The sequence below is a fragment of the Malaclemys terrapin genome, chromosome 7, assembly GCF_027887155.1.
Source record: "Malaclemys terrapin pileata isolate rMalTer1 chromosome 7, rMalTer1.hap1, whole genome shotgun sequence".
Lineage (NCBI taxonomy): Eukaryota > Metazoa > Chordata > Testudines > Emydidae > Malaclemys > Malaclemys terrapin.
Genome location: NC_071511.1, coordinates 3691703 through 3719052, shown reverse-complemented (window position 1 = coordinate 3719052; position 27350 = coordinate 3691703). Strand labels below are relative to the sequence as shown.

General features: G+C 39.3%; 1 protein-coding gene across 3 annotated transcripts in view; it reads left to right on the top strand.

Annotated features, from left to right (window-relative positions):
• The first annotated feature begins 18548 nt into the window (after window positions 1-18548).
• FHIT (fragile histidine triad diadenosine triphosphatase) overlaps window positions 18549-27350 on the top strand; it is a 1028576-nt gene continuing 1019774 nt past the window's right edge. For 2 of the 3 annotated variants that reach the window (XM_054036271.1, XM_054036277.1), the window contains exon 1: window positions 18549-18567. The gene's annotated coding sequence lies outside the window, so the exon portion shown is untranslated. The remainder of the gene's footprint in view (window positions 18568-27350) is intronic. The other variant, XM_054036270.1, reaches the window with a different exon arrangement.

Sequence of the window (27350 nt, the reverse complement as noted above, 5' to 3'; positions counted from 1 at the left end):
ATCCCCTTTCTTTTCAGTTCTCTTTACTACTTCCATTCAACTGACATGAGAAATTTACCATTATAAACAGAGATCAAAAGCTGATGCATGAGTTACCCTGGGCGGGAGAGTTACCTTGGCAGCAGAGAGCTCTAGTCAATTATGTCTAAACTAATTAGAGCTACAAAGACATTATAGCATAATGAAAAAATAACCATTGCAATGTCATTCATAGCACCTTTTGGACTTTATATTAAACTTTTGTTTATCAGTGCTGATTTTATGATGTTCCCCATTCGTTTTCAAAGTTCTGATCAGAGTGGGGTAATTTCACCCTACTCTAAAAGAAGCAATGGTAAATTTGATTAAACTGGGCAAATTTAGAAAAGGAACTATATTTCTATAGTTCGAGAATAAAAATAGGCTTCTTGCCCAAATTCTAGGCCTGCCACCAATTTTTAAGATTGTATTTCCTCCCATCCTAAAGTATCCCAGGGACTCCACTATTCCAATAACATTTCATAACTTCCAACAAAAATGGGACCTAATCAACAGCATCTCAATGCTTTTGGGAGAGTTCTACTCCCTTGACTAGTTGAAATTGCTTAGCAAGAAATTCACATACCCTTCCTGTTTTTTTTTTTATTTTATTTTTATTTGTGTTTATTTTTCACAGGAAGGGACTCTGGATATATATGTGTGGAATACTCAGGAAGAGGAACCTGATGGGTTTTATTCCATTTGGGGGGAGAGTACAGCTTTGCCCCCCGACCCCCAACCATCATTGCAAGAGTTGGGATGATCTATAAACAGAATCTGCAGATCTCCCAAGATCAATATGACACAAGACCCATCCATATGGAGGCCCTGTATGCCTCTGCACTGGCTATAGGGCTTCTTGGCCTCCCTGTTTGGAGCAGAGACTTCACTAGAGCTCTGAGAAAACAGCTGCTGGGGAACATTTTAAGTAGGGTTAGGCAGCATGGAAGGAACTCCATGCAAAGCAACGCCACTTCAGGTTGCATGAACTTTTCAGCAGACTTACTGCTGGTGGCCAATCGTATATCCCAAAGAATCCTCAGATCAGACTAACTCTTCCCTGAATCCTGAAGTTGGCCCTATGCACAGTGCTATTACAATGGTGAATAGGAAGCAGTTGTATTTGCGTGGGTGGATATAGGGGTGTAAGCAAGAATGATTTCACAGGACTGCTTAGAAATGCATGGAGCCTCTGGTTAGTTTAATACAGATAGGAAACTGCTGGATCACACTGAGCCGTGACACTAATGGACATATCTTTCATTGACTTGTATGGGAGTTGTACCCATTTATGCCAGGGCTGACTTTGGTCCATATTCTTTCAAGAGCAATAATAAAAATAGTGTGTGTGCTCTTTAAGAGGAATTTAAGTTGCTACTTTAAAGCTTTTTATTTATATAAATTTTTTAACCTTCCCTGGCTGTTTTACTGTATTGTTTCTGTCTTTTAACCTTTGTTTTTTCTTTAATTTTTTACTCTAAGCATTCCCTTTTTCCTTCTGGAGCCCACATCTTTTAGTCTTGCCCAGAGGCAGAAAGATTAATAGTGTCAAAACCAAAAGGGAGACCTACTTTGAACAGCCAGTTACCGGAAAGCAATGTTTGATGCATGATAGCTTAGTGCCTTGGAAGATTATTCTAACACTATAATGCATTGAATGATAGAATGTTAATTACATACAGATTCATTATCACCATGAAATGAATTTTTTGAACATATAAAATGTAAATATAATGTGTAAATTTAAAATTCAACAATACAAGTTTTAGCTTCATATTTTTACACCTCTGTCAACTAGTCTCATTATTCATGTTTCTTATTACTTTATTTGAAGACAAAATGGAACAATGTATTTATTATTCATGATGTGAGATATTGCTTTCTTATTTGTCTCTATTGCTGTTTAACTCTTTTTGTGATGTAGGTCTAGCATAACTGCCATTAGTTGTAATCTAACATGTCATCCCCCATTGGTAGAATGGAAAATCTTGTCTCCCATCAAGAAACCTGTAAATATCTAGATCATTTTTAAAAAGCTAGATTGGAGGCACAGATCCAGTTTTCTCTGGAATGTGACTAGCTCAGCTAGCCAGCAGGGTGTAGTTGTCTTTGTTTAGGATGGGTAGACAAAGCATGCTAAAAGCATTCTCCTGGCAATAATATTGCTAGGGTTATGTTTAGATTTATAAGCCTTGAATCAAAACTGCCTGACATATTGGCATTGGAACCTGATCCTTAGCCAGATTTCATGGCTCACTCCTTTATCATCACAGGCCAAAACACAACCCTAGAGCCAGTGCATACACATACCTCCTCAACTGTTGGGTGTTCAACTTGTTCAGATCAAGTAGTATAGATTGGGGGCATCCCTAATTTTTAATATAGTATTTTTCTTGGCATTGTGGAGAAATAACTGGCCTATAACTGTTTCTCCCCTTCCTGTTTCTTAAGATTTGTGCTATTATTCACTCTTCTTCCATCCTCTGGTACCTTACCTGTTCTTCATGAGGTCTGAAAGATGACTACCAATGTTTCTTCTCAGCCAGTTCCTTAAGAATCTTTGGATGAATATGAGTGATCCCTTCTGAATTATAAATATTTAAATTACCTAAATATTCTTTTACCTGCCCCTTATTAATTCTGAAGCTAGATATTCCCAGAGCCTTATTAATATTTATCTCACGGAGCTTCATGCTTACTTCACACTTTATATTAAAGACTGAAAAAAATATGGAGATATTCAGCACTTTGTGACCAGTCTGATTTGACCTTACTATTGATTCAGCACCGGCCGTTGTTTTCCTTTTACCCAAAATGTATTTATAAAATTTTCCTTCCTGTTTACTCCCTTATCTAAAATTCTATTTTACCTCCTTGCTTCCCTCATTGATATCCCTTGTTCTGTATTGCAATTGTAATATCTTGTAGCTTCCCCCTCTTCCATTGCATTCTTCTTTGCTCTCTTCCGCTCTTCACAATGGGCTGGGTTGCCATGTTTGTGGCTAAGGGATATTTTGAGGTAAAGCTTGTGTATTAAAATATATTTGTTGGCCTCCTAAAAGCTATTAAAGTAGCTACTTTATATATTGTTCATAAATACATGGATATAAGAATATCAGTCCATTTCTGCTAACTGGAAGTAATAACTTGAGAAAATAATTTCTGATGACTGTTAAATTCAGGTGTTTGGATATTAAGACTCTGCAAGTGAAATCCTGGCCCCATTGAAGTCAATGGGCATTTTGCCATCAACTTCAATAGGGCCAGAATTTCACTCGTAATCTGCAACACTTATGCATGTTCTTAATATTAAGTGCATGAGCAGTCCCATTGACTTCACTAGAACTACTCATGTACTTAAAGTTCTGTCTATGCATAAGTGTTTGGATCAGGGCCAAAGTTTCAACATGGGTAAATTAATTTTAGACAGACAGCAAATTAATGTAAAATTAAGATCAAGGATGTTCCTAGCTTTGATTTAATGAACAAAATGAGAGAATCCTTTGAGTATCTGGTCAAAAACATATTGTAAAAGTACCTCTGGGCAATTAGCATTTGCTAATATCTGAACCACATATATTCTCATTTATACCAATGTTGTTTCACTAAGTGTTCTGCATAGGCGGTTACCTACAGGCATTCTCAACAATTTTTTTGGTGGCCTCAGAGTGCAGCAACCAACTCTTGCTGGGTTGCTCTGACAATTTTTTTCCTAAAATACCTAATTAACTATAGGAAAAACAAATAAATACGCACATATACATGTCCAAATCATAGTAGTTTATTTGTGGGGTTTTTTTTCAGACTCAATAATAAATGTACATTTGTTTCTCCTTTACTGGACCTAAACAGAATAGAAACACATATAAGGTGCTTTGATGTTCTTGTTTGTTTTTGACTTGCTAGCTAGTAAGTCTGCTTCTGTGGAAAGTGATATTTGCCCAAAAACCTGCAGCCAGGGACCGGAGCCGGAGGACACAGTGGGGGGGCCAGGAACAATGGAGCGGCGGTGAGCCCAGGGCCAGAGCCTGAAGCCCTGCCACAGGCAGGGGACAGAGCCCAATGCCACCCAGGGCTGAAGCTAGACGCCCGAGCTCCACCACCCCTGGGAAGGTGTGGAACTTACTCAGCTGCCTGCTTCTCTGGCATTTGCAGCTCCAGAGGTGGGCAGGGTCAAACCCCTGCTGGCAGCACCCCCCTCCCGCACGATCAGCCCCCAGCAGGCTGTGGTTGCAAGAAAATCTCCTGGTGGCCGCATCTGAGACTCTGAGCCAAATCCTGCCACTGTCAGACAGGCTTAACTCTTGATGTCGCTGAAAATGTTGTCTGAGTAGAGAGTACAGAATCTGAGTGCAGTGCTCTAGCCAGCAATGCTCAGATTTGCAATTCCCTTCTTGATCAATGTGAATAACAAATATTGGTCAAACAGAGAAGTCTGGGGAGTTTGATACAGGAAGCAAGCACATACATAAATTTACATTCTTTGTAAATTTTCATTTTAGGTTCAATATATATATATAAAGTATATTTAATAATTTTTTAAAAGATTAAAATACCAATATGAAAGAGCTGTTAGCTTATATTTGTGTGATCCATTAAATGTTATTTTCAGGGTAGCTATGGAGGCATTCACCCTTTTTATTGGTCTCCCTCTCTGTGGTTGTGGTTTATGGTTTTGAGGTAATGTGTAATAAAAATCAAACCAAAAATCCAATTTTTTTTTTAAAAGCAGTTGCACCTTGAAAAAAACGTACATCTGTAGATTGTGAGAGGCATCTAAATGTAGATCCAGAGAGCTTTGCAGATTGTAAGGCATTCATGGAGAAGGTCATGCAATTGATATTGATATTTACAAGTATGGTTGAAAGCTAAGGTGTGAGAATATGTCACATCATCTGTCTGAAGACTTGTCATTTAAGTAGACTGGTCCAAGATTACACCATCTCTCTCTTCTCAGCTTGTTTAATGAGTATTTCTTGGTTGGTATAGCTCTATGCGCATATCTCATTCCTGCATAGCTATACTAGAAAATGCTTTCTTATGTTGTGTAATTACAACTATCTTCATATATTTGGTAAAACATAAATCACTCATAAGCTGAGGTTCTTTGTGTGATTCTTACCCCAGAATTAATGTGTATAGGAGTTATAATATTGTGAAAAAATAGGCTTAAAATGGAAATGCAGACCTAATATTAACTACAGGAAAGCCAAAGTCTCTGCTGTTAATAACTAGTGTCTGGGTATATTATACCAAAAATATCCTGTTCTTAATTACTTTATTCAGAATTAAAGTGATAAATAAATAAAAGAACCATCAAATACTTTATAAAAGGACTATGTGTAGAGCATATAACCTCAAGGAGTAAGCTAAATCTTTGCAATATAAATTAGACTTATTGTACTTTTGTTAATTCAGTTTCCATGTGGTGGTATTGTGTGTTCTAGAAAATACACATGGTTGGACAGATATCTGTCTTGCAGGCTAGGCTGCTAGAAACTATAATGCCATAAGAGTGAGTGTGAAAACCGGCATGCTGTGAAGGATGATAAACAGGGATGCAATAGCATGAAAATGATGGCTCTGAATAAAAGAGTTAGCCTGAAAAACATGATTTTTAAAGTTTATAGCATCCCAATATAAAATTTCCCTCTTTCACTTACTCATCAGTAGTGAGGTTCTTCCGAGAAAAGGAACTGATACTTGCAAATCAAGAAAATAAGCAATTGTTCAATAACCAAAAAGACAGTTGCATGAGAAATGGCCATAACAATACGCTGGAGTTGCTCACACAGTATCATTTGGTTTATATCGATCCCTATACAACGTTTGTGTGCAATAAAATATTTTAGTCACTTTTGCAACATAGAAATAAATATTAATGTCTAATGATATACTGTCTGTGTCCTTTCCAAATGTAGGTTTGCCATCACTATAGTTTCCAATTTGTCTGCCTTCTTTCTCAAGTAAATAGAACTAGTTTTCTACCAAGAACAATTGAAGTAGAAAACAGACTATTTGGGATCCAACTAAATATAAAAGTGGAGATTCCTAAATATTTATGAAAATATGGCTGCCAAATGCCGGAGTGATATTTAAGTAGTTCAATTAATATAGCTGCCACTGTTAACAAACATGCAAAAACCTGATGGGCCTGAATCGTGACTGTCCCTCTGTTTTTATGCGGATATAACTCCACTGTCACTGGTATCACAGTGTAAAACTGGGATCAGATAGGTTGTAATGGAGTAAAATGCAGTGGTGAATGAGGCCCTATCCAAAACATTTAGCTGATATCAGCCATTCACTTGTACCATCAAAGGTGAAAATGCAGCAGTTAATGGTCAGAAATTACAGCTACTATAACATATTAAAAGGTGTGCCTGATTGTCCTCTCTCTGGAGTTACTTGCAGATTTACACCAGTGTAAGTGAGGGGAGAATCATACTCACCATCTGCCATGGGCTCATTGTTTCTATGTGAGTTGGTAGTGGAAGCATAAAATTACCAGTAAAGAATCAGCCTTATTTCCATTACAGCCTCTTTGTTAAAATAAAATGTTTAAAAACCTCTGGCCAGTCATTGAGCTCTGGATTTGAGCTCTCTCTTTGGTGCATTTTCCTCCATCTCTCAGCAAAGAGGGATGGCTCATTACTATGCAAACAGGGGGAGCCCTTGATGCAGGCTAATTGTTATAATATGTATCTGTAAGAGAGGATTTGTATCTTACCGAACACTAAATACACTGTAGATACAGTTTACATCAGGCAGAAAGAAAGACACTAAACATCATGCCAGGAAAAATAATTATTTGTTTTCAATAACCTATTTTTGTCTGATTAATTAAAAAGACCAGAACATTTCACCATGATAACAGTTCTCTATTATGTAATATCTTTTGTGTCCCAATTTTGATTATAGAGTCTAGATAGTTGAGGATTCTATCTGATTCAGGTTCTTATACTTTGCTCATCACGGTGATATCTCATGTAACTTGCTTGTTATTGTAGTCTGATTATGACACCCTCTATCTTCCAGAGGGGAAAATCCTACCTTTTGTACAGGAAATTTTGCTTGTGTGGTATCTAGCCAGTAGAATTTTGGGGGAAAGCTAATGATCAAACAAGGTGGTTCAGAGAGGAAATCTGCCAAGATGAGAGGAAACTGACTTTTAAAAAGTCTTCTAAATCTTCTTTGTACAAAAATTGTCTCAAAACCAGCTAGGGTTAGAATCCTCACATTTGATTTATTCTTGGGTCCTAAATGATATCTTGTTTTCTGGCCTATTTTTCAGAGGGCCAGGTACAAATATTAGAACTAACTCCCTACAGGCTGTTAAACCTTAAAAATACCCATCAGGTTCTGTTGGACTTAATAAAGTTTGCCATAGACAGACTTGCCATCAGAATTTTAAAGTGAACTTCTGTGGTTCAAGGAGGCTACAAACTATGTGGATACTGCCTAGAGCTTGCTTATGATTTTTGTATATTGTATAATTTTTGCTTGTTGACTTTAGGGTTGCAAAAGGCACTGCAATGTTTCTCTGCTATATATAGCTGATTTGAGGCTAGTTATATATAATTGTAAACTGGCAGCAAGCGATGCCTTATGCTCATATGCCCATGTTGACTTTTTGGTAAATGTGTATGACACATAATCACTTATAGGAATGGAGACAATAGTAAACCTTGTTTGTGCCCATTTACATTTCAAATGACACATGGATTATAGTAAATAGATAAGGTGGGTTTTTTTGGTTTTTCATAGAACAGCTTTACCCATTAATTTAAATAAATGAGCTTTTGATCGGTTCCAATCGTCTTAGACTATCACATTGCTATCTTCTAATGCTGTGTTTTGCGGACTCATTCGGTACAGAGACTGGCAAGAATATCTAATCTCTTCTAATCTATATTGCTCTAATTTTGCTTTTCTGTTGCACTGCTCATAGTACATGAGAGTACAGTAGTAACTAAGCAGGATAAGGCAGGATGTGTAATTCTGTCCAGAAGGAGGATATTTGCCACTCCTACTTCATTTTACAACATTTAATTTTTATTATTGTTGTAATCTTGAAGTTGGATCCTTCTTGGTGTTTGTTTCAAGGAATGTGTTGCCAGCCCACTTTACAGTCATTGTTACTGGAGAAATACCTGTACAGAGCTGGGGTTTGCATTTCACCCTGAAACTGGTAAGGTTCAAGTTCACCCTGATATCTGGTGGCAGAGAGCTTTGCAGCCAAGGGCCATCAAACACACATGGCATTAAATCTGTTGGTATAGGGCTAAGTCCTGCTTCATGTTGAGCTGGCACACTGTATGAGTGGGGCAGCTGATTAAGAATGAACATAACGAGGTTTTTGTCTCTGCACAAGAAGCAGGATATGATTTCTTCCTAGTACTCAAGAAGGCTAGGCAGGAAATGCATCAGCTTGAACACTGCAACAGCAAGATGACATGATCAGCTTCCATGGAGGATATCTCTATCTCCCCTATCAAGGTAGCATGATATGGTATGATCAGACCAAGTTTCATAATGCTCCTTTTCAGAGTAAAGTATACCTCATTGTGCCTTTCCCCAGGACTGCCTGGTAGGATCCTTCTCTACTTTATAGGTGTCTTAGAGGAGAGGATGGGTCTACTAGAACCCCTATCCTGCCTGCCCCCCTCTCTTCCTCCTCCCTAGCGCCGTGCCTATCCAGGCAGAAATTAGTCTATAGTTTTTAGCCATTCTTCTGTTGGGATAATAAATGGTATGGGGAACTATTTTTGTGTCGTTTACTTATTTAGGCAAGCATTCTATGCCACATTTAAATGTCCCCATATAGCCTAAATGCTTGTAGAATTAAAGTTTATTTGGATGTCTTTGTTGGCATTCTGTTGGATATCTGTCTTGCCAACTCGGAGATCTTCAGTAGCATTATTAGTTTCTAGAGTTGCAACATTTTTCTGTAATTCCTCTTTTGCTTCTCACATTAATTTTGGTTTGCTCAGAAGTTTCATGTGGTTGCTGTATGAACTGGCTTTGTATTCTGAACGCTACAATGTGCAGACAAAATGACAGCCAAGGAAGATTTACTTTAAAAATCCATGAGTGTTTCACAGTGGTTTCTCTACTGCATAATCCATTAGTTGAATCAGTGATAATAGTCTTTTAGAAGAGGCAGCAGGGAAGGCATGTCCCAAGGACCGGAAGCCAAACCTCGAGGATACCCAACAACACACCTTTAGCTTAAAACCATACTTTGCCACCCACCCACCAGTCACCATGCCCGGCTCACATCTTAGGCATCCACCCAGGTCCTCAAAGATATCTGAACCTATGTTGTTTTTTGAAATAAATGTGTCTATCTTCTTATAAATGTTATTAAACCACCTAAAATAATGAAAATGTATCACCAAAGCTATTAATAGTAATATTAAGCTAAGGTAGAAATGGAGTATTACAACATTCCAATCAAGATGAAATCAAGAAATTGGTCTCAAAACTGGTTTGAGGTTAAATCCTCAAATTAATTAAATCAAATTAATAGTAAAATAATATTCTTATAAATTCTAAAGAGGACTCTAAAAAGGTCCATTTGGTTCTGAACCCCAGTTACAGAATTTACTAAACTTAATCAAATATATGATTAAGAGCTTGTTAAGAACCTAATAATGAAACAAAGTTATCTAATCTCTAAACCACAATCTTAGAGCCAATTATAAAGTCTCTTCTTTAAAATTCTTATTAAAATACAGACTTTAACATAAAACTCTCTTGATAAGCAGAAGTTTGGCAATTCTTGCTTACCAGAAATTACAGATGACAATTTCAAGTTACTCAGGACTTTTTAACATAGGCCACAGAACACGATCTAATGAATAATTTTATGAGACAATGCTTAGGGCTGTTTAAACCTGGGAAACTTTTTTTCCTGACGCTTTCCCTATGTGAACTGTATGGGCTTTCACACACACATATGCATCCACACAACCATACTTTCACAGCTTATAGAAAGGTTGGTATGCCTCCCAGCTCATAAAAAAGAGAGAGAAAAAATAAGATAACAGGGATTTGCAAACTCTTCACCTCTTGCAGTTTTCTGAACTCATGTAAAGTAGAAGCTGGAACTGCGGTCAAGGAACCAGACGGTGATGTTCTGTTGACACATTGCTTCTTGCTAGCAGACCTTCAGTTACAGGGACACTAGGGAAAGGCTGCAGAGACTCTTTGTTGATGTCATGACGTCCTTTCCCAGGATGGCTGGTCTTTGAGATTCTGGTATGTGTGTCTTGTTGATCCCAAAAGATAATATTTCTGGACCATACCTTTGATTCTTATAGTTTGTAAACTTCACCTACTCAGCCTTGCAGTGCCTCCATCCAAGGTCTTCAAATATATCAGATGTGAAATCTACCCTGGAGTCATGCAATCAGGTTCAAATTAGGTCATCTTTTAGCAAACATCAACTTGGAAAAGTCCCACTTAAATCAGCAGTTTAAAAAATATTCAGTGTTTTACATACTGTAGAGACTATAAGTCTGTGACACCTTCCCGCTCCCCCCTACAAAAAAATCACAAATTGGCTACAAGAGACAATTCTGAGGAAGCTGGCATAGTTTTAGCTGGCTGAAAATATCTTGAAATGACAACGTATTGCCAATTTACGTGAAGTTCAATATAAAAATCCCTTAAATAGTTGTTTGAAAAAGAACCCTAGCAACAACTAGTCACTCAACATCCATCCATCAGCAAAATTAAAAAAACCTTTGAACTAATGATCAGTTTTATCGACTCCAGTTCCCTCTCAGAAACCAGGGTGTTAGAGTAATCTTTCTGTTTTGGAACTAGGCTATAAGTCAAACGGCTTATCTTCTGGAATCTTCATGTGTCTAGAGGAAAGTTACTTTAAAGTCTATCAAGATGAAACCCACTTGAAACGTAAAATTTTGTATAAGGTCTGTATTCCATATAAGCTGTTCCTCTCACATGGTGCTTGCAATGCATTGTTTGCAAGGAGGAGCTGCTGCTGATTCAAGGGACAGGAAGATCATGTAGCGAAGCCAACATTCCCTTCAATGTACAGGCCCATCCCCTACATCACTTATGCACCTTTGTTCCTCTCTACATTGTACAAGTGCTGGAGAAAATCTGAAAGAATAAAATTTGCTAATTCTGAATGAAAACTCCTTCTAAAATCTTCTGAGTTCAAAGTCATGCCATATGTCAATGGAAAAGTAGTTTCCCCTACATTTTGCAAGAAGATCTCAAATTTAGCATTAGCCCTTGATAGCAAAAGTGTGAGCATTCTCATTAATCTTTGCAGACACCACGTATACTGTGGTTTGTTTGTTTGTCCAACCCTTGCTTTTATATTTGACTGCTGTAGTATGTGTTTTGTTTTCTTTGTTTTCATATAGCCTGGCTAGTATTTTGCCTGACAGATTTCATAACTCAAATAAGTGCGTTCAGTAACACTTAGGAACTTATTTATTTTTCTTCTTTAGGATGAGACCCAATTCATTTTGTATTAAAATGATGTTGCTTAATGTTGTGTGCTCTCCTTTAGCTAAACAGAAATCCTACGGCTTCTTTAGTTTCTTTTTCAAGATGTAGGAGTTTCAATTATCCTTTATAATTGTAATTTGCACCATTCCATAATTATACCGTGCATGTATATTTTGTAAGTTTTTCCATAGTATTGAGAAATTGTGCCATTACCCCAGCATTCATAAAAACAGTCTATATTCACTGTATTAAGCACACTATGAAAGCTAGTCCCTTGGATTCTATAGCTAATTGGATTAACTACTGGTGGCCATGTTTAGTGACTGCAGATTTCTGGAGGGAAATGTGCCTACACTTCTCCTCATGCTTAGATATATTTGAGAGTCCTCCTCCGGATTTTATTGTTGGGAGGCTTGGATTTCACTACCAATATTTTTCAAAGTAAAGAAACATCATACTCTGTCTATGTAGCTTTCTTTTGTGTTAGACTCGGAACACTCTGTGTGTCATCACTTTATGCAAAACATGGTTGACATCTTGATTTGTCAAGCTCTCTGCTTTCAGTAAAAAGTTATATTAGACTTTTTTGCTGTTTGTAGACTGTTTGTCATGGGCGATGCAAAGGGCACAACTTCAAAAGGCAGCAGTTCTGTGGTCAGCAGCTGCCGCTGTCATGCTAGTGAAGAAGGCGGCTCACAAAAGGATGTGGTGCTGTTACTGAAAATAGTCATTTGTGGATGTGTTGTGGGTACAGTCCTGGGAAATGCACAGGGTGTAGCTCAGCAGGCATCTGGGGATGATGATCTAATAGGGAGGTATGAATGACTGGCCTCACAGAAGAGGCTGTTTTGACTGGATGTTGGGCTGTCGTTACTATGTCAAAAAACATGAATACTGTTGCACTTTTTGAGGAATGACCAGTGATGAGTTAGGAGAAATGATGGACTGGCCTTACAGAAGAAGCTGTTTAGTTGACCACTGCAGACTGTGCAGTAGCTTGAATAAAAGGTTTAGAGGGAGGACAAGAACTGAATCATAATCAAAACAATATTTAATAAACAGCAGCCATTGAAGGGATACTGTAAAGCTATCAGGCTCAAAATTTACTTTAAAATTGTCATAATCCAGTGGAGAATATTCTCTGGATTCTATATACCTACCCTGTAAAAATAAAAACAAAGCAATCTTTTGTTGTTTTTATGATTGAGCTCCAAAAAATAAAAATGTAATAACTGTCTAAGCAGGTCCTATAATGTTTTGCTGCTTTTCTGCTGCATAACTGGCAAAATGAATCCAAGCACCAAACCCTGGTATCAGAGCTGTTTGGAGATCATAAATAATGTTTCCTGACAAACAGGATTAAACAGAAATACACTGTCAATCTCAAAACCGGGTAGAAACATGGTGATGAGGAAAAGAATGAGTTTGCCATATGGAAAGAAGAGAAAAGAATTGGTAAGGACTTTATTATTTTTATTTTTAAGATTAAGTAAGGCTATTACTAATACCACTTACTTCTCCACGACGATTATGTTCCCACTTCTTGGCCACCAAGAAAATAGGGCAAGAGATAGAAGAATTTGTTTGAATTTCCCATAGGAGAAAATACACATTGCACAACACCATAAGTTCTAGGATTTGTAGTTTTTTAGATAAAAGCAGTTTTATATTGGAATCACTGAAATTCATTGAAAAATAACCTACAATTCTCATTAAACACAATGCAGACAGCTTCTCAAATTTCACTTGGTAGGGAAAACTGCTTTTAAACGCACCTGGGACATTGAAGTAGTGAGGCTAGCAAGGACAAGATATTGAAGGCTTGTAGTATGGCTAAGGATTAGGGAGAGTTTTATATTTTTGCATCTTAACTAGTAAACAGCTGAGTATAAATGAGGAAAAGTGTAGAGTCCCTATTGGGCTAAAAGAGTGTGTTCCCAGGATCTCTTCTCAGCTTGTCTTCAAGAGATGTCATGCTCAGTTGAATTTTAGAAACATTATCTAGCAATATGCATCACTTTTTGCTTCATGTGTTTGCATTTCTTTCCTCCCTTAATAGCAGAATATTAAAGCCATCTTTTGGTAAACAAAAGCTTCTGCTCTAGTAGTAACCCACCTCTTCATCTGTTTTGTGTAAATTTAGCTGTTATAATTCTTTATGTAATGCATAATCTCTGGTTATAGAGAGGTTATAGCATTAGAAATGGAGAATTCTGAGCGTTCATAATAGCTCTTCTCATGTTTTCCAATTTCTTTTAACACTGTTCAATAATACTCATAGTTTTCCCCCCTTCATCAGTTTTAACTTTTTGACATGCTTAACCAAATTCTAGGATATGCCATTTTACTGAACTCTGGATTTTTTCAGTTTTTTTTTCTGTACAATGTTTGTGTTTTACACTCATGACTGTATACAGTGAAGGCTGAGGGAGACAAAATACATTCTTCTTTTTAATGTGCCTGCCTCTTCAGTCACTTCTGAATGTTCAGTATCTGAAAGGAGGAAGAAGTACATTTAAAATGCCAAGTACAAAAAGAGGGAAGACAGATGAAAGGATAAAGGAATATACTTGCAAGGTGAACACCTCACTCACTATCCCTTGATTGGGGGTAGTATATGATGTCAGTGAAAGAGAATGCATAAAAGGTAAGCTTTTTAACCCTTTACTTCTGATTTAGTTTAAAGCCAAGGCTAAGATTTTAAAATTTCAAATATGACTAGAGATTTTTTGGTGCCCAACTCGAGACACCTTGAAAGGGCCTGATTTGCAGAGAATAGGTTCTCAGCACTTTTGGAAAATTGGTGTCTCAGGTTGGCCATCCAAAAATTGAGGTGCCCAAAATCAGCAGTCATGTTAATTGATTTAACTCCCTTCACATACAAATTTGACAGGAGTTGCACTGGGACACACCTTTTGAGGGGAAAGGCAGGAAAGTCAGGTGGGTTGGTAGGTCAAATGTCCTAGGGGAAAGCAGGATAGCGGAGGACTTGTGTGTGTGGAGGTGGGGGAGCAGGGAGCTACATCCAGTGCCATCAGGTGCTATGCTAAGGTGGATTGCTTTTTCAGAATGAGGGTTTAGCTGTGTGCCACTTACACCTCATATTGTGTGTCTGACACTGGGCTGATCAGCAAAGCCTGCAGCCTCAATGATGGTCTATTTTAGGGGTAGGCAACCTATGGCATGCGTGCCAAAGGCGGCATGCAAGCTGATTTTCAGTGGCACTCACACTGCCTGGGTCCTGGCCACTGGTCCGGGGGGCTCTACATTTTAATTTAATTTTAAATTCAGCTTCTTAAAAATTTTAAAAACCTTATTTGCTTTACATACAATAATAGTTTAGTTATATATTATAGACTTATAGAAAGAGACCTTCTAAAAACGTTAAAATGTATTACTGGCATGCAAAACCTTAAATTAGAGCGAATAAATGAAGACTTGGGACACCACTTCTGAAAGATTGCTGACCCCTGGACTATTTTAAGAATCCCTGCTGGCTCTGCTATGATTCTACATTAGAGACTTCCCTTCCTCATGCAAAATTGTGGCAGGTAAGAGTCAACACTGTTTGTGTAAAAGGAAATCATTCCTCACCGATATTAGAATGATTTGAGGGAATCAACAAGCACGTGGACAAGTGTCTCTATACATCATTGGGTCAGAGAGAATGCGAGATTCAGGACAAACTGCTGAGAAATAGGGCAGACTCACCCCACACTGATGGTTATTCTATCATTAGATTATACCAAACCAGTAACAAAAGTAAACGTCTGTCTCACCACATTGGTTAACAAGAAGTCAAAAATGCAGTCTCCTTAGGCATTCCAGCCCTTATTTCACCCAGACACTAGACTTTATAATGAGTGGTTATTGAAAACCAATTTCATCAAATATAGGGTCCTTCTAATCCCAAGAGATCAGCCTCTTAGCCATGTCAAAATATAACTCAGATCTTATCCATAATCACACTGCTGCCAATCCGTTAGTAACTAAAATCTAAAGGTTTACTATTAAAAGAAAAGTGTGTTAAAATGGTTAATAGGTCATATATATACAATAATGGCAATGTTCTTATATTAGGTTTGTAGAAGTGATGTTATAGACTGCTGGCTTGTAAAGTTTCTGGTAATTTCTAAAAGACTGGAGGGTTCTCAGTCCATAGTCCGATATGCTCCATTTTAGTTGTAAATCTGCAGTCCAGAGAATCAGATCAGGAAAGAGGCAACATGGAGATGGTTCAAGGGTCTTTTATATCCTCTGCCACGTGATTGGAATTTTACTGTCCCAAACAAAGCTTACAGCTCCTGTCTGTGGAAAGTTACTGGCACAAGATGGAGTCCAGGGTCACATGAGCATATCACATGTCCTTATAGGGCTTGCTGACTCACGGGGGGTGCGGCAGCCATTGGCCATATTCATGCTATGCCGTCCATAGGAAGACTTACTGGGCAGGATGAGTTTCTTCTATGGTCCATTGTGAGAATTGTGTGTCTTTAATAGGCAATCAAGCTTGAAAAGTCCATTCACAATGTGCAGGCTAGACTGGATGTAAACTACCTTATGGGTGTTAGCATGGGAACAAACACAATGGTAATACAAGTATATAGCCAATATTCATAACTTCAGATACAAAATGATACATGGATTTAAACAGGATAATCTTATTTAGCAAATAATTTTCCATTGACAGTCCTTACATAATATACTTTGTACACAATTTGTTGCAATTGTCTAACAGTGGCAATATTAATTATATTCATAATCACTTCAATCACACAGTATCACAGGGTGATCCACTGAATATTGTGTACTTGGACTTTCAGAAAGCCTTTGATAAGCTCCCACACCAAAGCCTCTTAAGCAAAGTAAGGAGCAGGACCCGCTCCAGGCACCAGGCAACCAAGCACGTGCTTGGGGCGGCACCTGGTAAGAGGCGGCCAATCTTGGGGTGGCAGGGGGCAGTGTGGCGCAGCACTCGGTGGAGGGTGTTCGGTAGCGTGGCGCTCTGCAGGGAGGGGTTCGGCAGCACGGTGCTCGGTGGGGGGTGTTCGGCGGCGCTCAGCGGGGGGTGTTCGGCGGTGCTCGCGCAGGGGAGCTTCAGCAGTGCAGCGCTCGGCGGGGGGCGGAGGTGTTCGGCAGTGTGGCGCTCAGCAGGGGGCAGGGGCTGTTCGGCAGTGCTCGGCAGGGGGCGCTTTTTTTTGCTGCTTGGGGCGGCAAAAAAGTTAGAGCCAGCCCTGGTAAGGAGTCATGGGATAAGAGGGACGTTCCTCACCTTAATTCTGTGTGTGTGTGTGTGTGTGTGTGATCTTCCTTCTGTATTTTCCACTACATGCATTCGATGAAGTGAGCTGTAGCCCAAGAAAGCTTATGCTATAGTAAATTTGTTAGTCTCTAAGGTGCCACAAGTACTCCTATTCTTTTTGTGGATACAGACTAACAAGGCTACTACTCTGAAACCTCTGATAGATCAGTAACTGGTTAAAAGATAGGAAACAAAGGATGGAATTAATAGGTTTCAGGTGAAGAAAGATAAATAAGCAGGTCCTTCAAACATCTGGACTGGAACCCGTGCTGTTCAATTTATTCACAAATTATCTGGAGAAGAGGGTGAACAGTGAGAGGGGAAAGGTTGCAGATAATCTAGAATTTCTTAAATTAGTCAAGCACAAAACAGACTCTGAAGAGTTACCCAGTTTTTCTGAGATCCCTTTGTAACAAAACGGCGGGAGAAATTAAATGTTCATAAATGCAAAGTAATGCACATTGGAAAACATAATCCCAACTATACATACAAAATGATGGCTTTGAAATTAGATGTTACCTCTCAAGAAAGATCTTGGAATCAGCGTGGATAGTTTTCTGAAATCATACTGGGTCAGATCAAAGGTCCATCTAGTCCAGTATCCTGTCTTCTGACAGTGGCCAGTGCCAGATCATTCCCTCTGCATTAACAGAACAGGTAACCATCAAGTGATCCATCCGGTCACCCATTCCCAGGTTCTGCCAAACAGAGGCTAGGGACACCATCCCTGCCCATCCTGGCTAATAGCCACTGATGGACTTATCCTCCATGAATTTATCTAGTTCTTTTTTGAAACCTGTATATGCATCCGAAGAAGTGGGCTGTAGTCCACGAAAGCTTATGCTCTAATAAATTTGTTAGTCTCGAAGGTGCCACAAGTACTCCTGTTCTTCTGTTATGATTTTGGCCTTCACAAAATCCTCTGGCAAGGAGTTCCACAGATTGACACTGCGTTGTGTGGAAAAAATACTTATTTGTTTTAAACCTGCTGCATGTTAATTTCATTTGGTACCCCTTAGTTCTTGTATTAGGAGAACTAAATAACACTTCTGTATTTACCTTCTCCACAGAATAGAATATAGAAGAGAGAGGCATTGACATTGGTGTTGGTACCAGAGGCATGACACTGGCTTGCCACTGTATGCAGCGGGGAGGGTGACAGCGGGAGTGTCTGGTGTCGCTGAGGGCCAGCGTTGGCCTCTGTGGTGGGCGTCACTGGTGTCTGTAGGAGCACGCTCGGCTCTTGGTATCGGTGTTGGTTACACGGGGGATGGCATGTCTGCACCAGGAGGGGGTCAGTGGGGGACAGTGTTGGAGTCCATGGCAGCCTGCAGGGCTCCTGCTGGCTGTGTCAGTGACACTGTCCTCGGGGCTGGGGTGGGCGTAGGGCTGCCCAAGCTGCTGGGGCACAGCCCTGGGGTTTCATCGCCTGACGGGATTCCTGGAGGCCTCAGGCCCCTCCTAGGGGCTGCAGCACGAGGGTCGGGCACCACGCACCATCCCACCCTGCCCCGTGATTACTGCCCATGAACCGCCCTGTCAGCGCGCCCAGCCCCTCAGGGAAGAGAGCGGGGCCGGCCACCCCGCCTCAGAAGAAAGGCCGCCACACGCATGCGCGCTGGCCGCTTCTGTCGGCGTGGCGGGAATCCGCGCCAGCCTCACGCCTTTCCCTGAGCCAGTCCCGGGTGCGTGACGTCAGGGCGCCGGCGCGCCCCGCTCCCATCCCGGCTTGACGCACGCGCAATAGCAGTCGGAGTGTAAGTCTCCATTTTGTTTCCCCCTCCCAGTCCCTTCTCCTCAGCGGCCGGAGCGGCTCAGGGTGGGGGTGGGGGCGGGGGAGGGCGATGGGAAGGAGGAGTCGGGGACGCTCCGGTGCGGGCAGCGCTGGGACGGGGGCGGGCGGGAGGCGCGCGCTGGCGCCCCCAAGGGCGGAGGGGGAGGGCGCGCGGCTCTGGTGGTCTCCGCGGCTCCTCCCGGACTCTCGCCACCCTCCCGCGGCGCGCTGTGCTGAGGGGGGGAACCCCTGGCTCCCTGCTCCGCAGCCGCCTGCCCTTGGCGGGCTGGAGCAAGCGCTGGTGGGCGGGCCGCTTTCCCGCGAGGCGCGCCCCTCCCCCGCCCCGTGGCCGTTACGGAACAGTCCGCGGGAAACGGGAGTGGCCGTTTTCCAACGGCTTCAGCATCGCGCGGGAAAACGTCTCCGCGGGAGCCTCGCTGACTGACCCTGGCCCCCGGAGTAGGGTGTATTGCCACAGGGACTGCGGAAGTGTTGGTGTTTCTGCAGCACCCAGGCGATTATTTTTCTAGATTGTCCTCTGTGGGGGGGGATCCAATTAAAAACAATAATCCACCCCCTCAACCTAGGTGCAGTATTGAGAGTCCAGCAGAATCTCTTCATCTTGTTCTAGTCGCTTAAATTAAAACGTGGGTATAAAAGAATAGCGCTTTACATCTTCAGAGTGCTTTATACACCTTAACTCATCCATCCGATTTGACATAGCTCCTTAAATAGGAACTACAGAATTGAATGGGGAAAAGTCTGTAGTGGGTGGACTGAGTGACAGCTCGAAAATATCGGTAGCAATAGTGTATAGTTTTTTTTTTTTTTTTTAATAAGGAGGATATGTTTCTCTGGAGTACAAATTTAATTTCTGTCCTTTGTAAATTATTAACAACCCCATTAGGAAATTAATATGAAACTCAGAAGAACTTAGATGGAAAAATCAGTTAGTAAAATCATTTTGGTCATTTTGACCTTGGTTTTATGATGGGATTAGTTTAAATAACAGTTAACAGGGTGTGTGTGTGTGTAACATTTTAAAGTCAGTTACTGGATGGAGAAAAGAAGTCTTCGGTATAACTCTTTGGACAATTAGATATAGCATGTAATATAATTAAAAATCTTAAATTGCAACATTCTTAAGCATGTATCTATAAAGTTCACTTGAAAGAATAATTGCACACAATGTGCTCTGCCTGTAGGCAGATTTCTTAGTAATTTATTTTCAAATAGCTGATGTCGATGATTTAAATAAGACATTCCAGAATATTATTTCTCTGTGGTAGGATCTTGGCCATTTAATTTAAAATTGAATCATTGAAATGCCTAATAGAAAACTTGCACTAAGTACTTCACCTTTTATCCCTTGAGCAAGATGTCTATGTCCAACACATAACAATTCCCTTGATTTCATAACCTGTTTTTATATTCCCCTCCAATGCATTTTAAGATATTCGGAAGTGGTTTAGATCTTCTTTGAATGACAGTTGAGCAGTATTCTGATCTTTAAAAGTTACATTCTATGTGCTGAAAAGAAATTCCATATAGACATTGTGGGGTTTTTTTGTTTTTTTGTTTTTTTCATTTGAATGGTAGGTTTGGAGTTCTCATAAAAGCTGAATTTAGTTCACTTGTCAATTCTGCCACTTAGTGTGAAAGCTTTATTTGTTGCTTCTTTCAGTGGAGGTAGCTTTTTTTTTCCATGGGAGGATCGCAGCTAATGTTAGTTAGACAGGTCTCTTCTTGGAATGTTGTTAGATTCAGCCAACATTAGCTGTTATTGTTTCAGTGTGTGGAAGTTTTGATGTGAAATCTAATTAAATCCCTTTACAAACTCTCCTTAAAACATGTTTTATAATGCAATTTTTTAATGTGTAATTTTACACAGAGGTTGTTTTAAGTGGATGATTGTTTGAGTTGTAGGCAGAGTCTGTTCTTCAGATGTTTCTGCTTACTGTGTAAGTATAAAGGCTACAAGTTTGTCTCCTCACATCTGTGTAAGGATTTACATGCATAACTCCCAATGCATTGAGCAAAGAACATGAATCTAAACGCGTAGTGGAAGACAAATGACTTACTTTTGCTGTCCTTGGAAAACATGCTTCTAATCTCCACTGACTTTATTAATGCTATAGTTAATATATTTTGCATGCCTAGTGTTTAATTTATGTTATTGAGGAAATGAAAAGTATACTTTGTAAGCATTTTAAATATTCAGCAAATACATTGTCACTTTTGTTTGAATATTTTCCATTCATACCTGTTCCTTTAATTCACTATATCGCACCCGGGAGCATTTAGTTGGAATTATGATGCATTTTGCTAAGTGAAAATAAGAAATTTAGAAGATAGGGCTGGAAAAGACTACCCAGGTTACCTAGTATAACCTTTTGCGTAGAGCAGGATTATCCTTCTGTCTTGTAAGTGATAACCTTGTATGTACATGACAAGATTTGCCCCTTTTTTTGCAGCTGTTTTGTGTAGGAAATTCATATTCAGTTTGTCATCTGTCATCCAGATCCTTTTCTGTACACTCATTAAATAGATTTTTTTCTGAAGCTTGCAGTTGTATAGTCATGTAAATTAAACTTGCACTTAAATTTGCCTATTTCTTAAAAAACTCAGTTTTGTAGCCATTTTAGTCTCTTAACTTCTTGTATTACAGTAGCACCAATTTGAGCCATGGACTCATGGCTCCTCCCTGAGGTTGGGAGAGGAGCCTTCAGATGTGGGCAGGCTTGCGGGAACACCTCCCCCCCCCCCCCCCCCCCCGGACCTCTATAGGCACAGTAACATCAGGGGTCCCCAACTAGACTAGGGCTCCGTTGTGTTGGCACTATGAACACATAGGGTGGAATTCACAAAGGTACTTAGGATGCTAAGTCCCCTTTTAGCACCATTATGATCCACAAAACTCCCCGTTGGCTTCAGCCTAATTCTGTAGGCACATCTAGTTGCTTGGCACCTCAGGTTTTGCAATAAAAGTTCTATGTGCCTGTGTTTCTGTCTCTGAGCATATGCACTGCCGTTTCACTGGGTGCTTATCTCCTGCCTATGCCCCAGTGCAATTCACAAGCTAGTTTGACTGCCTAAGTTGTGTGTGGGACCTGATCCAGTAGCTATGCTTAGAGGTCGCCTTACTCCACACGAGACTGACAGGGTGTGAGAGAGAGAATGAGTGGGAGGGAGATGGAGGAGATCCTCCTTATATCCTTTTGGCCTAGTTAGGCCTGACATTCATTACACCTAGCACACAGTTTGACAACAGAATCTGAAGGTGTCCTCTGAGGTGTCATATACAGACCTTTGGCATAGTTTCAGAATTTTTGTAGTCGCTTTTACAAATTTGTAACAGGATTGTGTATTTTCTATTTCACTTTTAGTTTTCTAAATTCGAAGAAGGACTATCAAAAGCTACATTACAGTCTCAGTTATGTTCATCTTGTCTTGTTCTCTACCTTGCTGATAACTTTGTCAAAGAAGGTGATCAAGTTTGCTTGGCATGATTTGTTTTTCATGGATCCTTCTTGTTTATTGCTCAATGTGTACTCTTTTTAGTGTGAACATTAAATTATATAATATGAGCTTTCTTTAAAAAACCTACTCAGCGCAAACTAGGTGTGGGTTTAGCTTATATTTTTGATGAGATCACACATTACTCGTGTTTTTGCACCATTTGCTACTGTTTTTACACATTGAAACATGATGTATCCTAAGGGTACAATCCTGGAGAATTGACTATCAATAATTTATTTATTTTTGAATTTTCCTAAAGTTACATAGTACATTATTTTTACTGTTACATAATTCCACAAACATAAATAGAGAGAGACAAATATACTGCATGATAGGACTATTATGTTCAGCACTTTCCCTATTAAGGATAATAAGTCTTTAATACCGAGCTGATTTTTCTATCAAGATTTGAAAGTTGCAAGTGATGCAAAAGCTGCTTATAGTGAACTTAGTTCTAGCACAACTCTGTGTCACAGGTTGGCTGGCCCTTTCAAGGGAATTGGGCCTAGTTTCATCAGTGACATCTGCTTTCCAGGTGACGCTGTGAGGACAGGCATCAGGAAATAGCTAGAAGATTACCCAGTCCTCATAAAAGATAGCAAATAGTTCAGTTGAGCTGGAGAGGTGCAGAGAGTTTGAAAGCTCTTTCAGGAGTTCTTGTGTCAAGGGAAAGAACCCACCCAGCTCATATGTAATTTGCACATCAAAGGTGGGTTGAGTGTAATCCTGAAAGTAGCAGGAAGGCTCATGTAAGAGTTCCTGGTGGATGGGGTCTGTAGAGCAGCCCCAATCAGATGGCTTGCAGAGTGTAACCCTGGAGTGAATAGATAGTCTTTTGCAGGAGCCTCTGGGTTAAGTGAAAAAGGATAGCTTCTTTTGTTGAAGAAATAAACAGAAGCCTTGAAGATAAGAGGACTGGAATGCTGTGGCTGGAGAGTATTCCCTGTGCACAGGCTGTTGAATTAGTGCACTCATTTACGCTCTGTTTATAGTGGAGTAGCGGAAGAGTTCCAAACTGATTGAGTACATTGCAGTGGACTTTCAATCCTCATGTGAGCATACACTCCACTTATAGTGATGTTCCGCTCCATTAAAAGTGGATATCAATGGGCTAAAACTCTAGAAATGTAACAGTTATCAGTTAACTTTTGACATAAAATTTCATTGGAATCTTCCTCTACTCAGCCAGAGAAGAGAAGTTGCTGTGATCCAATGAAAGGAGGAATCCCTGGTTCGTGGTCTAGTTTATAGCTGCTCTTGGGGGGGTGTGTGTGTGTGTGTGTGTGTGTGTGCTGAAAGAGTTGAGTCAGCTTTGCTGCTTCCTGCTTGTTGTGAAGGTATAGCCCCAGTAACTGCCCTTACAACTATTAGAAGTCTCCTGAAACTGCAGCTCGCCATCCGTAACGACGAGGAGCTCAACAAACTACTGGGGAAAGTCACGATTGCTCAAGGGGGTGTTCTGCCCAACATCCAGGCTGTGCTGCTGCCTGAGAAAACTGAAAGTCATAAAGACAAGAGCAAGTAAAACTGATCTAGGAAAAACGAGAGATCCGAATCTGTGCTTAAAATTAAAAAAAAAACTACATGAAGGTGAAGAGAGGTCCTGCTGTCACTTCTTGGAGGAGATATTTTGCCAAGCAGACCCTTGCTTTTTTAGTGAAACTCTACTTATAGAGAAATAGCGTTGGGAAAAGTGGGGAACCCCTTTACTATAAGATGATTTCATTGTATTTGGCCAAATATAGTACAAAAAGCAGACTTGCATAATGAATAGATACAGTGGCTGACACTATTTTGGGTCTGTTCTTGCACCATTGAGAGTTTCATAATTGATTTCAATGGGGGGGAAGATCATGCCTGTTCTACAGTACAAGAAAGACCTATTGTGGCTCTCCCCCTCTATTCCAAACCCCTTTCCAATGATTTTCCTTTCCTTCTGCCTCCCATCCTGTTTCAAGTTTCCATATCACTTCCAGAGCAGAGTCAAAGGCAGGCAGGATGCTTAGCAGCCCTTGTTTAGGCTAGGTATCTTTATTACAAAAATTAAATCTAAAGGAAAGAAGTGTAACCACATAGTATTAAGTCATGAAAAAGGGGAAAAAATGTCTTGAATCTAAAAATGGGCATAAATACACCTGAATAAATAGTAACACATGCTTCACTAGCCCTCATTCTGCTATTCCAGCTGGTAAACATTCTCTTTGTAGTTGTATACACCGAAAAGCAATTACCAATGAGCAATATATAAACTTAGCATTAAGTAGTGTGCCCAAAACAGCGCTTGCTTTCATATAAGTGGCAGCAGCTATGGGAAGATATGTTTGGTTGCCACTGCATTTTTCAGGGACGCATCAAATCTGGAGAAACAGGAGAGATAAATATACATTTATTTTTGCTAAATAGAATGATAACTACTGTAAATCACAGGTGAATCTTGAATTTCTAATCCTGTGACTCCCCAACAGCTTCAGAATAGGTTATTTGCCGTCATGAAACCAAAACATAGACTATCACATCCAAAGGTTCCTTGGGACATCTCACGTCTTATCTTCTAAAAGATTGACCCTGGAAAAATGCTGGTGCTGAAAGTTAAGTACAAGCTTAACTGTTTTGCTGGATTGAGATCTAAATTAATGTAAATGATAATTCTCAGCTGATTTTTGCTTAGGCTGAAAACTGACTGAAGAACGGTAAAGGCATTTTAAAAATGTTAAATTGCTTGCAAGGGATAAATTTGGAATTTCAGTTTGCAATACAATGATTAGAAGTTAGTGTTCTGTTACTATGAATCGTGATGATTCACTGTACTTGAACTGATTTGGAAATATGACTGGAATAATTTGCAAAAAAAATTAAAATGGTCACTCAGATTTCAAGTGTGGCCAGATTTCATCTTGTTGCTTATCCTCCCAAACATTTCTTCCTTCTGCTGCTTGAGTCTTGTCGCCCTCTGCCCCCTAATATCTGGGTTTCAAATGCACAGTTTTTTACATACTGAATCTACATTATTTGGCATCCAGTGGATACATCACATATCTAATTAATATACAGTAGCAAAGCAACTAACTCCCTATGTAAGGGAACTTTGAAATCACACAGAGTAATGTATGTTTCTTTTTATTTCTTGTTCTGGGACATCTAATGATTTCAGGCTCTAAGTTTCTTTTTAGTGCATGTTTCATTATTAAATATTTAAGACTTGTATGGCTGTAATAAATACTATTTAAGAATGGCAAATTTTCTTCATTACACAGACATTTTCAGGTTACTCAGTGGAAGAGATAGTCAAAAGTAAATTTAGAGGGTTGGTGTTTGAGCACATCTCTAGTCAATAAGGAACTAGCAAGCAGTATAATCAACATTGTCAGACTTCGCTGTGGTAAAGCCTGTAGTGATTGGGTGCAGCTGCACAAAATATGCTCATAAGCACAGTCTAGAATAAATCACATGAAAACTCTCACCTATGTGAAATTTTATGTTGACTATTGGATTGCTTTTTATTTATTTATCTGTTTAGTGCTGTTAAATCTAGGTCATCAGCTGATATTTTTGGTTCAGTTATAAAAAGATAGTACTAACTAATATTTCCATGTGGGATTTATGTTTTGTTTAGTGAGAGTCCTGTGTAGCTAGGAATTTGATAGTTCAATACATTATTATATTTTCTCAGTACTGAACTGGCACAATGTAGTGTCCTTGGCAATTGTATTTTAAACAATTAAGCTGTATATTGTGGGATGGTTACAAAAAAAAAAGTTTGTAGCTTTATAGTGAAAGTCAGCATTATCTCTGCATTTAGTAGATAAGATGCCAACTGCTAGATTTAAAATAAGGAACATACTTCATATTGGATGTTCAGGTGTTCAGACAGGAGTAGTACATGAAAGCTGATTAAGGAGTTCTGTGTTAGCTTGGTACTTTGACTAACTTTGGACAAAAAAGTGCATTTTAGTACTTTTTCACTTCATAGGAATGGATGAGTTTATTTTGGATAAGATTTTAATTTTTTTTCAATGTTAGAGATATGGATAGAATTTTTTTAAAATAAACAAATAGAAAAAAGAGTTGGCTCCATATGCTATATTTTTATTTACCTCTGAAGTGTTCATATTTTTTCCAACTTAAAAGTTTTAGATTTTTGGTAACAACCATAAATGCATAAAAGGAAACCGTCTACAACCATATGCTTAAATAAATCTGCTATGTAAGTTGACTATTCAGATCATAAAGCCAACTTTAAATAAATAAGATATAGTTCACTGGAGCATTCCATTATATCAGTTGAGTGTAGTCTCTTGTTATAAGGCCTAGAGTCTGAGATTCTACAGTGTGTTTTGGGACTGTATGACCAGGATATCAATAGCAGTCAAAACATAAGCCATTTCTAGTATTGTATTTTTCTGAGAAGATACCACCTGTTGTAGAACTACTTCCTCCAAAATATTTTCCACAGTATAATACTTCATGAAACATACACTGGAAAACTTTGGGGCAACCAGCGATCTCAACAATGTTTTATAGACACTGAACACAATTACAAGTTGAACAAATGTACTGCGGGGGGAGGGGAGGATTTCTCTACTGTTTGAGCAACAGAAGAAGCCATTTAACTGGCACTAGCAGAAAGGGGCCTTATGCTTTCAGTAGGCCAGCAACTAGAGGACTATATCTCTTTCACTCTCACCCAGAGTACATTACAGTATTTCCTGTGCACTGGTTCTATGTCCCCTTTAGGGTCCAAAGCTACTAACATCTTTATAAAAGTCCAAAATAATGCATCTGGCTCCTTTATAGGAGGCATAACAAGTACTCAAACTCTCAGTTGGGAAATAAAATATTTGTATCAAAATCTTATATGAATAATCAATTTCTTGAGAGGTCTCTTATGAAGTACTTGAGGTATGTTTGACCATGAAATAAGAATGTGCATATATCTAAACCAAACATTTAAATATGTGAGTAAATTGCAATTAGTGACTGTAAATTGTCTCTTAACTAAAGATATTGAACATTCCACATGGGCACAATTAAAGATTCACTGAATTTTATGAATATTTTTACCTTGATTGTTTATATATTTTATTAATGATAGGCTATGTAATTTATGCACAGAAATTTACCACTTGTCATGAAATAAGGGTCATGGGCAGATCCTTGGTTGGTGTACATTGGCAGTGGATGTATGACAACTTATACCACCTGTGGTTTTGCTCCCATTTGCAATAAAGTGAACTTGAATCATAACAG